Source organism: Lepus europaeus, chromosome 6 (genome assembly GCF_033115175.1).
Source record: "Lepus europaeus isolate LE1 chromosome 6, mLepTim1.pri, whole genome shotgun sequence".
NCBI classification, from domain to species: domain Eukaryota; kingdom Metazoa; phylum Chordata; class Mammalia; order Lagomorpha; family Leporidae; genus Lepus; species Lepus europaeus.
Window position 1 is genome coordinate 83,448,396 of NC_084832.1, and position 15,234 is coordinate 83,463,629.

The following is a 15,234-nucleotide window of genomic DNA, read 5'->3' on the forward strand; positions in this document are numbered from 1 at the left end:
TCAGAGTAAAAATGGTTTTGGAGAAAAGCAAAGTCTTTTCGTTAGGCAAGTGCATAAGATGTCATCAATACAAACAGAAATATCATGTTTGTTTGCCACAATTCCTCTAGCTTCCTCCCTAGAAATTACGAATGTGTAGCACTGGAGTCTCCATGTAGAACCAATTTGTGTTTCCCAGCACAACATTAAATGTTCCCTGATAAAAAACATTCAAAACAATAAATTCCATTGATAATATCCAGAAAACACAAACACAGAGGCATTCACAATATTTCGGATTGAGTTAGCCAAAACTCAACCGGATATTTCTGGTTTCATCCAGCCATATCCGGAAAAACTGGTGTGGAATTCGTAGGCAATGGACCGAGAAAATCCCAGTAAAAATGGTTTTGGAGAAAAGCAAAGTCTTTTCGTTAGGCAAGTGCATAAAATGTCATCGATACAAACAGAAATATCATGTTTGTTTGTCGCAGTTCCTCTAGCTTTCTCCCTCGAAAATACGAATGCGTAGAGCTGATGTCTCCATGTGGAACCAATTAGTGTTTCCAAGCACAAAATTAAATGTTCCCTGATAAAAAACATTCAAAACCATAAAGTCTGAGGATAATATCAGGAAAACACAAACACAGAGGCTGTAGCAATATCTGGGATTGAGATAGCCAAAACACAACCGCATATTTCTCCTTTCATCCAGTCATATCCGGACAAAGTGGTGTAGAATTCGTAGGCAATGGACCGAGAAAATCCCAGTAAAAATGGTTTTGGAGAAAAGCAAATTCTTTTCGTTAGGCAAGTGCATAAAATGTCATCGATACAAAAAGAAATATCAGGTTTGTTTGTCGCAGTTCCTCCAGCTCTCTCCCTAGAAAATACGAATGTGTAGAGCTGGTGTCCCCATGATGAACAAACTAGTGTTTCAAAGGCATAAATATAAATGTTCCCTGATAAAAACATTCAAAACAATAAAGTCCATCGATAATTTCCAGAAAACACACACACAGAGGCTTTCACAATATTTCGGATTGAGTTAGCCAAAGCACAACCGGATATTTCTGGTTTCCTCCAGTCATATCCGGACAAAATGGTGTGGAATTCTTATGCAATGGACGGAGAAAATCAGAGTAAAAATGGTTTTGGAGAAAAGCAAAGTCTTTTCGTTAGGCAAGTGCATAAAATGTCATCGATACAAACAGAAATATCATGTTTGTTTGCCGCAGTTCCTCTAGCTTCCTCCCTAGAAATTACGAATGTGTAGCACTGGAGTCTCCATGTAGAACCAATTTGTGTTTCCCAGCACAACATTAAATGTTCCCTGATAAAAAACATTCAAAACAATAAATTCCATTGATAATATCCAGAAAACACAAACACAGAGGCATTCACAATATTTCGGATTGAGTTAGCCAAAACTCAACCGGATATTTCTGGTTTCATCCAGCCATATCCGGAAAAACTGGTGTGGAATTCGTAGGCAATGGACTGAGAAAATCCCAGTAAAAATGGTTTTGGAGAAAAGCAAAGTCTTTTCATTAGGGAAGTGCATAAAATGTCATCGATACAAACAGAAATATCATGTTTGTTTGTCGCAGTTCCTCTAGCTTTCTCCCTCGAACATACGAATGCGTAGAGCTGATGTCTCCATGTGGAACCAATTAGTGTTTCCAAGCACAAAATTAAATGTTCCCTGATAAAAAACATTCAAAACCATAAAGTCTGAGGATAATATCAGGAAAACACAAACACAGAGGCTGTAGCAATATCTGGGATTGAGTTAGCCAAAACACAACCGCATATTTCTCCTTTCATCCAGTCATATCCGGACAAAGTGGTGTGGAATTCGTAGGCAATGGACCGAGAAAATCCCAGTAAAAATGGTTTGGGAGAAAAGCAAAGTCTTTTCGTTAGGCAAGTGCATAAAATGTCATCGATACAAACAGAAATATCATGTTTGTTTGCCGCAGTTCCTCTAGCTTCCTCCCTAGAAATTACGAATGTGTAGCACTGGAGTCTCCATGTAGAACCAATTTGTGTTTCCCAGCACAACATTAAATGTTCCCTGATAAAAAACATTCAAAACAATAAATTCCATTGATAATATCCAGAAAACACAAACACAGAGGCATTCACAATATTTCGGATTGAGTTAGCCAAAACTCAACCGGATATTTCTGGTTTCATCCAGCCATATCCGGAAAAACTGGTGTGGAATTCGTAGGCAATGGACTGAGAAAATCCCAGTAAAAATGGTTTTGGAGAAAAGCAAAGTCTTTTCATTAGGGAAGTGCATAAAATGTCATCGATACAAACAGAAATATCATGTTTGTTTGTCGCAGTTCCTCTAGCTTTCTCCCTCGAACATACGAATGCGTAGAGCTGATGTCTCCATGTGGAACCAATTAGTGTTTCCAAGCACAAAATTAAATGTTCCCTGATAAAAAACATTCAAAACCATAAACTCTGAGGATAATATCAGGAAAACACAAACACAGAGGCTGTAGCAATATCTGGGATTGAGTTAGCCAAAACACAACCGCATATTTCTCCTTTCATCCAGTCATATCCGGACAAAGTGGTGTGGAATTTGTAGGCAATGGACCGAGAAAATCCCAGTAAAAATGGTTTGGGAGAAAAGCAAAGTCTTTTCGTTAGGCAAGTGCATAAAATGTCATCGATACAAACAGAAATATCATGTTTGTTTGCCGCAGTTCCTCTAGCTTCCTCCCTAGAAATTACGAATGTGTAGCACTGGAGTCTCCATGTAGAACCAATTTGTGTTTCCCAGCACAACATTAAATGTTCCCTGATAAAAAACATTCAAAACAATAAATTCCATTGATAATATCCAGAAAACACAAACACAGAGGCATTCACAATATTTCGGATTGAGTTAGCCAAAACTCAACCGGATATTTCTGGTTTCATCCAGCCATATCCGGAAAAACTGGTGTGGAATTCGTAGGCAATGGACCGAGAAAATCCCAGTAAAAAGGGTTTTGGAGAAAAGCAAAGTCTTTTCGTTAGGCAAGTGCATAAAATGTCATCGATACAAACAGAAATATCAGGTTTGTTTGTCGCAGTTCCTCCAGCTCTCTCCCTAGAAAATACGAATGTGTAGAGCTGGTGTCCCCATGATGAACAAACTAGTGTTTCAACGGTACAAAATTAAATGTTCCCTGATAAAAACATTCAAAACAATAAAGTCCATCGATAATTTCCAGAAAACACACACACAGAGGCTTTCACAATATTTCGGATTGAGTTAGCCAAAGCACAACCGGATATTTCTGGTTTCCACCAGTCATATCCGGACAAAATGGTGTGGAATTCTTATGCAATGGACTGAGAAAATCAGAGTCAAAATGGTTTTGGAGAAAAGAAAAGTCTTTTCGTTAGGCAAGTGCATAAAATGTCATCGATACAAACAGAAATATCATGTTTGTTTGCCGCAGTTCCTCTAGCTTCCTCCCTAGAAATTACGAATGTGTAGCACTGGAGTCTCCATGTAGAACCAATTTGTGTTTCCCAGCACAACATTAAATGTTCCCTGATAAAAAACATTCAAAACAATAAATTCCATTGATAATATCCAGAAAACACAAACACAGAGGCATTCACAATATTTCGGATTGAGTTATCCAAAACTCAACCGGATATTTCTGGTTTCATCCAGCCATATCCGGAAAAACTGGTGAGGAATTCATAGGCAATGGACCGAGAAAATCCCAGTAAAAATGGTTTTGGAGAAAAGCAAAGTCTTTTCGTTAGGCAAGTGCATAAAATGTCATCGATACAAACAGAAATATCATGTTTGTTTGTCGCAGTTCCTCTAGCTTTCTCCCTCGAAAATACGAATGCATAGAGCTGATGTCTCCATGTGGAACCAATTAGTGTTTCCAAGCACAAAATTAAATGTTCCCTGATAAAAAACATTCAAAACCATAAAGTCTGAGGATAATATCAGGAAAACACAAACACAGAGGCTGTAGCAATATCTGGGATTGAGTTAGCCAAAACACAACCGGATATTTCTCCTTTCATCCAGTCATATCCGAACAAAGTGGTGTGGAATTCGTAGGCAATGGACCGAGAAAATCCCAGTAAAAATGGTTTTGGAGAAAAGCAAATTCTTTTCGTTAGGCAAGTGCATAAAATGTCATCGATACAAAAAGAAATATCAGGTTTGTTTGTCGCAGTTCCTCCAGCTCTCTCCCTAGAAAATACGAATGTGTAGAGCTGGTGTCCCCATGATGAACAAACTAGTGTTTCAACCGTACAAAATTAAAAGTTCCCTGATAAAAACATTCAAAACAATAAAGTCCATCGATAATTTCCAGAAAACACACACACAGAGGCTTTCACAATATTTCGGATTGAGTTAGCCAAAGCACAACCGGATATTTCTGGTTTCCTCCAGTCATATCCGGACAAAATGGTGTGGAATTCTTACGCAATGGACTGAGAAAATCAGAGTAAAAATGGTTTTGGAGAAAAGCAAAGTCTTTCCGTTAGGCAAGTGCATAAGATGTCATCAATACAAACAGAAATATCATGTTTGTTTGCCACAATTCCTCTAGCTTCCTCCCTAGAAATTACGAATGTGTAGCACTGGAGTCTCCATGTAGAACCAATTTGTGTTTCCCAGCACAACATTAAATGTTCCCTGATAAAAAACATTCAAAACAATAAATTCCATTGATAATATCCAGAAAACACAAACACAGAGGCATTAACAATATTTCGGATTGAGTTAGCCAAAACTCAACCGGATATTTCTGGTTTCATCCAGCCATATCCGGAAAAACTGGTGTGGAATTCGTAGGCAATGGACCGAGAAAATCCCAGTAAAAATGGTTTTGGAGAAAAGCAAAGTCTTTTCGTTAGGCAAGTGCATAAAATGTCATCGATACAAACAGAAATATCATGTTTGTTTGTCGCAGTTCCTCTAGCTTTCTCCCTCGAAAATACGAATGCGTAGAGGTGATGTCTCCATGTGGAACCAATTAGTGTTTCCAAGCACAAAATTAAATGTTCCCTGATAAAAAACATTCAAAACCATAAAGTCTGAGGATAATATCAGGAAAACACTAACACAGAGGCTCTAGCAATATCTGGGATTGAGATAGCCAAAACACAACCGCATATTTCTCCTTTCATCCAGTCATATCCGGACAAAGTGGTGTAGAATTCGTAGGCAATGGACCGAGAAAATCCCAGTAAAAATGGTTTTGGAGAAAAGCAAATTCTTTTCGTTAGGCAAGTGCAGAAAATGTCATCGATACAAAAAGAAATATCAGGTTTGTTTGTCGCAGTTCCTCCAGCTCTCTCCCTAGAAAATACGAATGTGTAGAGCTGGTGTCCCCATGATGAACAAACTAGTGTTTCAACGGTACAAAATTAAATGTTCCCTGATAAAAACATTCAAAACAATAAAGTCCATCGATAATTTCCAGAAAACACACACACAGAGGCTTTCACAATATTTCGGATTGAGTTAGCCAAAGCACAACCGGATATTTCTGGTTTCCTCCAGTCATATCCGGACAAAATGGTGTGGAATTCTTATGCAATGGACAGAGAAAATCAGAGTAAAAATGGTTTGGGAGAAAAGCAAAGTCTTTTCGTTAGGCAAGTGCATAAAATGTCATCGATACAAACAGAAATATCATGTTTGTTTGCCGCAGTTCCTCTAGCTTCCTCCCTAGAAATTACGAATGTGAAGCACTGGAGTCTCCATGTAGAACCAATTTGTGTTTCCCAGCACAACATTAAATGTTCCCTGATAAAAAACATTCAAAACAATAAATTCCATTGATAATATCCAGAAAACACAAACACAGAGGCATTCACAATATTTCGGATTGAGTTAGCCAAAACTCAACCGGATATTTCTGGTTTCATCCAGCCATATCCGGAAAAACTGGTGTGGAATTCGTAGGCAATGGACTGAGAAAATCCCAGTAAAAATGGTTTTGGAGAAAAGCAAAGTCTTTTCATTAGGGAAGTGCATAAAATGTCATCGATACAAACAGAAATATCATGTTTGTTTGTCGCAGTTCCTCTAGCTTTCTCCCTCGAACATACGAATGCGTAGAGCTGATGTCTCCATGTGGAACCAATTAGTGTTTCCAAGCACAAAATTAAATGTTCCCTGATAAAAAACATTCAAAACCATAAACTCTGAGGATAATATCAGGAAAACACAAACACAGAGGCTGTAGCAATATCTGGGATTGAGTTAGCCAAAACACAACCGCATATTTCTCCTTTCATCCAGTCATATCCGGACAAAGTGGTGTGGAATTCGTAGGCAATGGACCGAGAAAATCCCAGTAAAAATGGTTTGGGAGAAAAGCAAAGTCTTTTCGTTAGGCAAGTGCATAAAATGTCATCGATACAAACAGAAATATCAGGTTTGTTTGTCGCAGTTCCTCCAGCTCTCTCCCTAGAAATTACGAATGTGTAGCACTGGAGTCTCCATGTAGAACCAATTTGTGTTTCCCAGCACAATATTAAATGTTCCCTGATAAAAAACATTCAAAACAATAAATTCCATTGATAATATCCAGAAAACACAAACACAGAGGCATTCACAATATTTCGGATTGAGTTAGCCAAAACTCAACCGGATATTTCTGGTTTCATCCAGCCATATCCGGAAAAACTGGTGTGGAATTCGTAGGCAATGGACCGAGAAAATCCCAGTAAAAAGGGTTTTGGAGAAAAGCAAAGTCTTTTCGTTAGGCAAGTGCATAAAATGTCATCGATACAAACAGAAATATCAGGTTTGTTTGTCGCAGTTCCTCCAGCTCTCTCCCTAGAAAATACGAATGTGTAGAGCTGGTGTCCCCATGATGAACAAACTAGTGTTTCAACGGTACAAAATTAAATGATCCCTGATAAAAACATTCAAAACAATAAAGTCCATCGATAATTTCCAGAAAACACACACACAGAGTCTTTCACAATATTTCGGATTGAGTTAGCCAAAGCACAACCGGATATTTCTGGTTTCCTCCAGTCATATCCGGACAAAATGGTGTGGAATTCTTATGCAATGGACTGAGAAAATCAGAGTCAAAATGGTTTTGGAGAAAAGAAAAGTCTTTTCGTTAGGCAAGTGCATAAAATGTCATCGATACAAACAGAAATATCATGTTTGTTTGCCGCAGTTCCTCTAGCTTCCTCCCTAGAAATTACGAATGTGTAGCACTGGAGTCTCCATGTAGAACCAATTTGTGTTTCCCAGCACAACATTAAATGTTCCCTGATAAAAAACATTCAAAACAATAAATTCCATTGATAATATCCAGAAAACACAAACACAGAGGCATTCACAATATTTCGGATTGAGTTAGCCAAAACTCAACCGGATATTTCTGGTTTCATCCAGCCATATCCGGAAAAACTGGTGAGGAATTCATAGGCAATGGACCGAGAAAATCCCAGTAAAAATGGTTTTGGAGAAAAGCAAAGTCTTTTCGTTAGGCAAGTGCATAAAATGTCATCGATACAAACAGAAATATCATGTTTGTTTGTCGCAGTTCCTCTAGCTTTCTCCCTCGAAAATACGAATGCGTAGAGCTGATGTCTCCATGTGGAACCAATTAGTGTTTCCAAGCACAAAATTAAATGTTCCCTGATAAAAAACATTCAAAACCATAAAGTCTGAGGATAATATCAGGAAAACACAAACACAGAGGCATTCACAATATTTCGGATTGAGTTAGCCAAAACTCAACCGGATATTTCTGGTTTCATCCAGCCATATCCGGAAAAACTGGTGTGGAATTCGTAGGCAATGGACCGAGAAAATCCCAGTAAAAAGGGTTTTGGAGAAAAGCAAAGTCTTTTCGTTAGGCAAGTGCATAAAATGTCATCGATACAAACAGAAATATCAGGTTTGTTTGTCGCAGTTCCTCCAGCTCTCTCCCTAGAAAATACGAATGTGTAGAGCTGGTGTCCCCATGATGAACAAACTAGTGTTTCAAAGGCATAAATATAAATGTTCCCTGATAAAAACATTCAAAACAATAAAGTCCATCGATAATTTCCAGAAAACACACACACAGAGGCTTTCACAATATTTCGGATTGAGTTAGCCAAAGCACAACCGGATATTTCTGGTTTCCTCCAGTCATATCCGGACAAAATGGTGTGGAATTCTTATGCAATGGATGGAGAAAATCAGAGTAAAAATGGTTTGGGAGAAAAGCAAAGTCTTTTCGTTAGGCAAGTGCATAAAATGTCATCGATACAAACAGAAATATCATGTTTGTTTGCCGCAGTTCCTCTAGCTTCCTCCCTAGAAATTACGAATGTGTAGCACTGGAGTCTCCATGTAGAACCAATTTGTGTTTCCCAGCACAACATTAAATGTTCCCTGATAAAAAACATTCAAAACAATAAATTCCATTGATAATATCCAGAAAACACAAACACAGAGGCATTCACAATATTTCGGATTGAGTTAGCCAAAACTCAACCGGATATTTCTGGTTTCATCCAGCCATATCCGGAAAAACTGGTGTGGAATTCGTAGGCAATGGACTGAGAAAATCCCAGTAAAAATGGTTTTGGAGAAAAGCAAAGTCTTTTCATTAGGGAAGTGCATAAAATGTCATCGATACAAACAGAAATATCATGTTTGTTTGTCGCAGTTCCTCTAGCTTTCTCCCTCGAACATACGAATGCGTAGAGCTGATGTCTCCATGTGGAACCAATTAGTGTTTCCAAGCACAAAATTAAATGTTCCCTGATAAAAAACATTCAAAACCATAAAGTCTGAGGATAATATCAGGAAAACACAAACACAGAGGCTGTAGCAATATCTGGGATTGAGATATCCAAAACACAACCGCATATTTCTCCTTTCATCCAGTCATATCCGGACAAAGTGGTGTGGAATTCGTAGGCAATGGACCGAGAAAATCCCAGTAAAAATGGTTTGGGAGAAAAGCAAAGTCTTTTCGTTAGGCAAGTGCATAAAATGTCATCGATACAAACAGAAATATCATGTTTGTTTGCCGCAGTTCCTCTAGCTTCCTCCCTAGAAATTACGAATGTGTAGCACTGGAGTCTCCATGTAGAACCAATTTGTGTTTCCCAGCACAACATTAAATGTTCCCTGATAAAAAACATTCAAAACAATAAATTCCATTGATAATATCCAGAAAACACAAACACAGAGGCATTCACAATATTTCGGATTGAGTTAGCCAAAACTCAACCGGATATTTCTGGTTTCATCCAGCCATATCCGGAAAAACTGGTGAGGAATTCATAGGCAATGGACCGAGAAAATCCCAGTAAAAATGGTTTTGGAGAAAAGCAAAGTCTTTTCGTTAGGCAAGTGCATAAAATGTCATCGATACAAACAGAAATATCATGTTTGTTTGTCGCAGTTCCTCTAGCTTTCTCCCTCGAAAATACGAATGCGTAGAGCTGATGTCTCCATGTGGAACCAATTAGTGTTTCCAAGCACAAAATTAAATGTTCCCTGATAAAAAACATTCAAAACCATAAAGTCTGAGGATAATATCAGGAAAACACAAACACAGAGGCATTCACAATATTTCGGATTGAGTTAGCCAAAACTCAACCGGATATTTCTGGTTTCATCCAGCCATATCCGGAAAAACTGGTGTGGAATTCGTAGGCAATGGACCGAGAAAATCCCAGTAAAAAGGGTTTTGGAGAAAAGCAAAGTCTTTTCGTTAGGCAAGTGCATAAAATGTCATCGATACAAACAGAAATATCAGGTTTGTTTGTCGCAGTTCCTCCAGCTCTCTCCCTAGAAAATACGAATGTGTAGAGCTGGTGTCCCCATGATGAACAAACTAGTGTTTCAAAGGCATAAATATAAATGTTCCCTGATAAAAACATTCAAAACAATAAAGTCCATCGATAATTTCCAGAAAACACACACACAGAGGCTTTCACAATATTTCGGATTGAGTTAGCCAAAGCACAACCGGATATTTTTGGTTTCCTCCAGTCATATCCGGACAAAATGGTGTGGAATTCTTATGCAATGGATGGAGAAAATCAGAGTAAAAATGGTTTGGGAGAAAAGCAAAGTCTTTTCGTTAGGCAAGTGCATAAAATGTCATCGATACAAACAGAAATATCATGTTTGTTTGCCGCAGTTCCTCTAGCTTCCTCCCTAGAAATTACGAATGTGTAGCACTGGAGTCTCCATGTAGAACCAATTTGTGTTTCCCAGCACAACATTAAATGTTCCCTGATAAAAAACATTCAAAACAATAAATTCCATTGATAATATCCAGAAAACACAAACACAGAGGCATTCACAATATTTCGGATTGAGTTAGCCAAAACTCAACCGGATATTTCTGGTTTCATCCAGCCATATCCGGAAAAACTGGTGTGGAATTCGTAGGCAATGGACTGAGAAAATCCCAGTAAAAATGGTTTTGGAGAAAAGCAAAGTCTTTTCATTAGGGAAGTGCATAAAATGTCATCGATACAAACAGAAATATCATGTTTGTTTGTCGCAGTTCCTCTAGCTTTCTCCCTCGAACATACGAATGCGTAGAGCTGATGTCTCCATGTGGAACCAATTAGTGTTTCCAAGCACAAAATTAAATGTTCCCTGATAAAAAACATTCAAAACCATAAAGTCTGAGGATAATATCAGGAAAACACAAACACAGAGGCTGTAGCAATATCTGGGATTGAGTTAGCCAAAACACAACCGCATATTTCTCCTTTCATCCAGTCATATCCGGACAAAGTGGTGTGGAATTCGTAGGCAATGGACCGAGAAAATCCCAGTAAAAATGGTTTGGGAGAAAAGCAAAGTCTTTTCGTTAGGCAAGTGCATAAAATGTCATCGATACAAACAGAAATATCATGTTTGTTTGCCGCAGTTCCTCTAGCTTCCTCCCTAGAAATTACGAATGTGTAGCACTGGAGTCTCCATGTAGAACCAATTTGTGTTTCCCAGCACAACATTAAATGTTCCCTGATAAAAAACATTCAAAACAATAAATTCCATTGATAATATCCAGAAAACACAAACACAGAGGCATTCACAATATTTCGGATTGAGTTAGCCAAAACTCAACCGGATATTTCTGGTTTCATCCAGCCATATCCGGAAAAACTGGTGTGGAATTCGTAGGCAATGGACCGAGAAAATCCCAGTAAAAAGGGTTTTGGAGAAAAGCAAAGTCTTTTCGTTAGGCAAGTGCATAAAATGTCATCGATACAAACAGAAATATCAGGTTTGTTTGTCGCAGTTCCTCCAGCTCTCTCCCTAGAAAATACGAATGTGTAGAGCTGGTGTCCCCATGATGAACAAACTAGTGTTTCAACGGTACAAAATTAAATGTTCCCTGATAAAAACATTCAAAACAATAAAGTCCATCGATAATTTCCAGAAAACACACACACAGAGTCTTTCACAATATTTCGGATTGAGTTAGCCAAAGCACAACCGGATATTTCTGGTTTCCTCCAGTCATATCCGGACAAAATGGTGTGGAATTCTTATGCAATGGACTGAGAAAATCAGAGTCAAAATGGTTTTGGAGAAAAGAAAAGTCTTTTCGTTAGGCAAGTGCATAAAATGTCATCGATACAAACAGAAATATCATGTTTGTTTGCCGCAGTTCCTCTAGCTTCCTCCCTAGAAATTACGAATGTGTAGCACTGGAGTCTCCATGTAGAACCAATTTGTGTTTCCCAGCACAACATTAAATGTTCCCTGATAAAAAACATTCAAAACAATAAATTCCATTGATAATATCCAGAAAACACACACACAGAGGCATTCACAATATTTCGGATTGAGTTATCCAAAACTCAACCGGATATTTCTGGTTTCATCCAGCCATATCCGGAAAAACTGGTGAGGAATTCAGAGGCAATGGACCGAGAAAATCCCAGTAAAAATGGTTTTGGAGAAAAGCAAAGTCTTTTCGTTAGGCAAGTGCATAAAATGTCATCGATACAAACAGAAATATCATGTTTGTTTGTCGCAGTTCCTCTAGCTTTCTCCCTCGAACATACGAATGCGTAGAGCTGATGTCTCCATGTGGAACCAATTAGTGTTTCCAAGCACAAAATTAAATGTTCCCTGATAAAAAACATTCAAAACCATAAAGTCTGAGGATAATATCAGGAAAACACAAACACAGAGGCTGTAGCAATATCTGGGATTGAGTTAGCCAAAATACAACCGGATATTTCTCCTTTCATCCAGTCATATCCGGACAAAGTGGTGTGGAATTCGTAGGCAATGGACCGAGAAAATCCCAGTAAAAATGGTTTTGGAGAAAAGCAAAGTCTTTTTTTTGGGCAAGTGCATAAAATGTCATTGATACAAACAGAAATATCATGTTTGTTTGTCGCAGTTCCTCTAGCTTTCTCCCTCGAAAATACGAATGCGTAGAGCTGATGTCTCCATGTGGAACCAATTAGTGTTTCCAAGCACAAAATTAAATGTTCCCTGATAAAAAACATTCAAAACCATAAAGTCTGAGGATAATATCAGGAAAACACAAACACAGAGGCTGTAGCAATATCTGGGATTGAGTTAGCCAAAACAAAACCGGATATTTCTCCTTTCATCCAGTCATATCCGGACAAAGTGGTGTGGAATTCTTAGGCAATGGACCGAGAAAATCCCAGTAAAAATGGTTTTGGAGAAAAGCAAATTCTTTTCGTTAGGCAAATGCATAAAACGTCATCGATACAAAAAGAAATATCAGGTTTGTTTGTCGCAGTTCCTCCAGCTCTCTCCCTAGAAAATACGAATGTGTAGAGCTGGTGTCCCCATGATGAACAAACTAGTGTTTCAACGGTACAAAATTAAATGTTCCCTGATAAAAACATTCAAAACAATAAAGTCCATCGATAATATGCAGAAAACACACACACAGAGGCTTTCACAATATTTCGGATTGAGTTAGCCAAAGCACAACCGGATATTTCTGGTTTCATCCAGTCATATCCTGACAAAATGGTGTGGAATTCTTACGCAATGGATGGAGAAAATCAGAGTAAAAATGGTTTTCGAGAAAAGCAAAGTCTTTTCGTTAGGCAAGTGCATAAAATGTCATCGATACAAACAGAAATATTATGTTTGTTTGCCGCAGTTCCTCTAGCTTCCTCCCTAGAAATTACGAATGTGTAGCACTGGAGTCTCCATGTAGAACCAATTTGTGTTTCCCAGCACAACATTAAATGTTCCCTGATAAAAAACTTTCAAAACAATAAATTCCATTGATAATATCCAGAAAACACAAACACAGAGGCATTCACAATATTTCAGATTTAGTTAGCCAAAACTCAACCGGATATTTCTGGTTTCATCCAGCCATATCCGGAAAAACTGGTGTAGAATTCGTAGGCAATGGACCGAGAAAATCTCAGTAAAAATGGCTTTGGAGAAAAGCAAAGTCTTTTCGTTAGGCAAGTGCATAAAATGTCATCGATACAAACAGAAATATCATGTTTGTTTGTTGCAGTTCCTCTAGCTTTCTCCCTCGAAAATTCGAATGCGTAGAGCTGATGTCTCCATGTGGAACCAATTAGTGTTTCCAAGCACAAAATTAAATGTTCCCTGATAAAAACATTCAAAACCATAAAGTCTGAGGATAATATCAGGAAAACACAAACACAGAGGCTGTAGCAATATCTGGGATTGAGATATCCAAAACACAACCGCATATTTCTCCTTTCATCCAGTCATATCCGGACAAAGTGGTGTAGAATTTGTAGGGAATGGACCGAGAAAATCCCAGTAAAAATGGTTTTGGAGAAAAGCAAATTCTTTTCGTTAGGCAAGTGCATAAAATGTCATCGATACAAAAAGAAATATCAGGTTTGTTTGTCGCAGTTCCTCCAGCTCTCTCCCTAGAAAATTCGAATGTGTAGAGCTGGTGTCCCCATGATGAACAAACTAGTGTTTCAAAGGCATAAAAATAAATGTTCCCTGATAAAAACATTCAAAACAATAAAGTCCATCGATAATTTCCAGAAAACACACACACAGAGGCTTTCACAATATTTCGGATTGAGTTAGCCAAAGCACAACCGGATATTTCTGGTTTCCTCCAGTCATATCCGGACAAAATGGTGTGGAATTCTTATGCAATGGACTGAGAAAATCAGAGTAAAAATGCTTTGGGAGAAAGGCAAAGTCTTTTCGTTAGGCAAGTGCATAAAATGTCATCGATACAAACAGAAATATCATGTTTGTTTGCCGCAGTTCCTCTAGCTTCCTCCCTAGAAATTACGAATGTGTAGCACTGGAGTCTCCATGTAGAACCAATTTGTGTTTCCCAGCACAACATTAAATGTTCCCTGATAAAAAACATTCAAACCAATAAATTCCATTGATAATATCCAGAAAACACACACACAGAGGCATTCCCAATATTTCGGATTGAGTTAGCCAAAACTCAACCGGATATTTCTGGTTTCATCCAGCCATATCCGGAAAAACTGGTGTGGAATTCGTAGGCAATGGACTGAGAAAATCCCAGTAAAAATGGTTTTGGAGAAAAGCAAAGTCTTTTCGTTAGGCAAGTGCATAAAATGTCATCGATACAAACAGAAATATCATGTTTGTTTGTCGCAGTTCCTCTAGCTTTCTCCCTCGAACATACGAATGCGTAGAGCTGATGTCTCCATGTGGAACCAATTAGTGTTGCCAAGCACAAAATTAAATGTTCCCTGATAAAAAACATTCAAAACCATAAAGTCTGAGGATAATATCAGGAAAACACAAACACAGAGGCTGTAGCAATATCTGGGATTGAGTTAGCCAAAACACAACCGGATATTTATCCTTTCATCCAGTCATATCAGGACAAAGTGGTGTGGAATTCGTAGGCAATGGACCGAGAAAATCCCAGTAAAAATGGTTTTGGAGAAAAGCAAAGTCTTCTCGTTAGGCAAGTGCATAAAATGTCATCGATACAAAAAGAAATATCAGGTTTGTTTGTCGCAGTTCCTCCAGCTCTCTCCCTAGAAAATACGAATGTGTAGAGCTGGTGTACCATGATGAACAAACTAGTGTTTCAACGGTACAAAATTAAATGTTCCCTGATAAAAACATTCAAAACAATAAAGTCCATCGATAATATCCAGAAAACACACACACAGAGGCTTTCACAATATTTCGGATTGAGTTAGCCAAAGCACAACCGGATATTTCTGGTTTCCTCCAGTCATATCCGGACAAAATGGTGTGGAATTCTTATG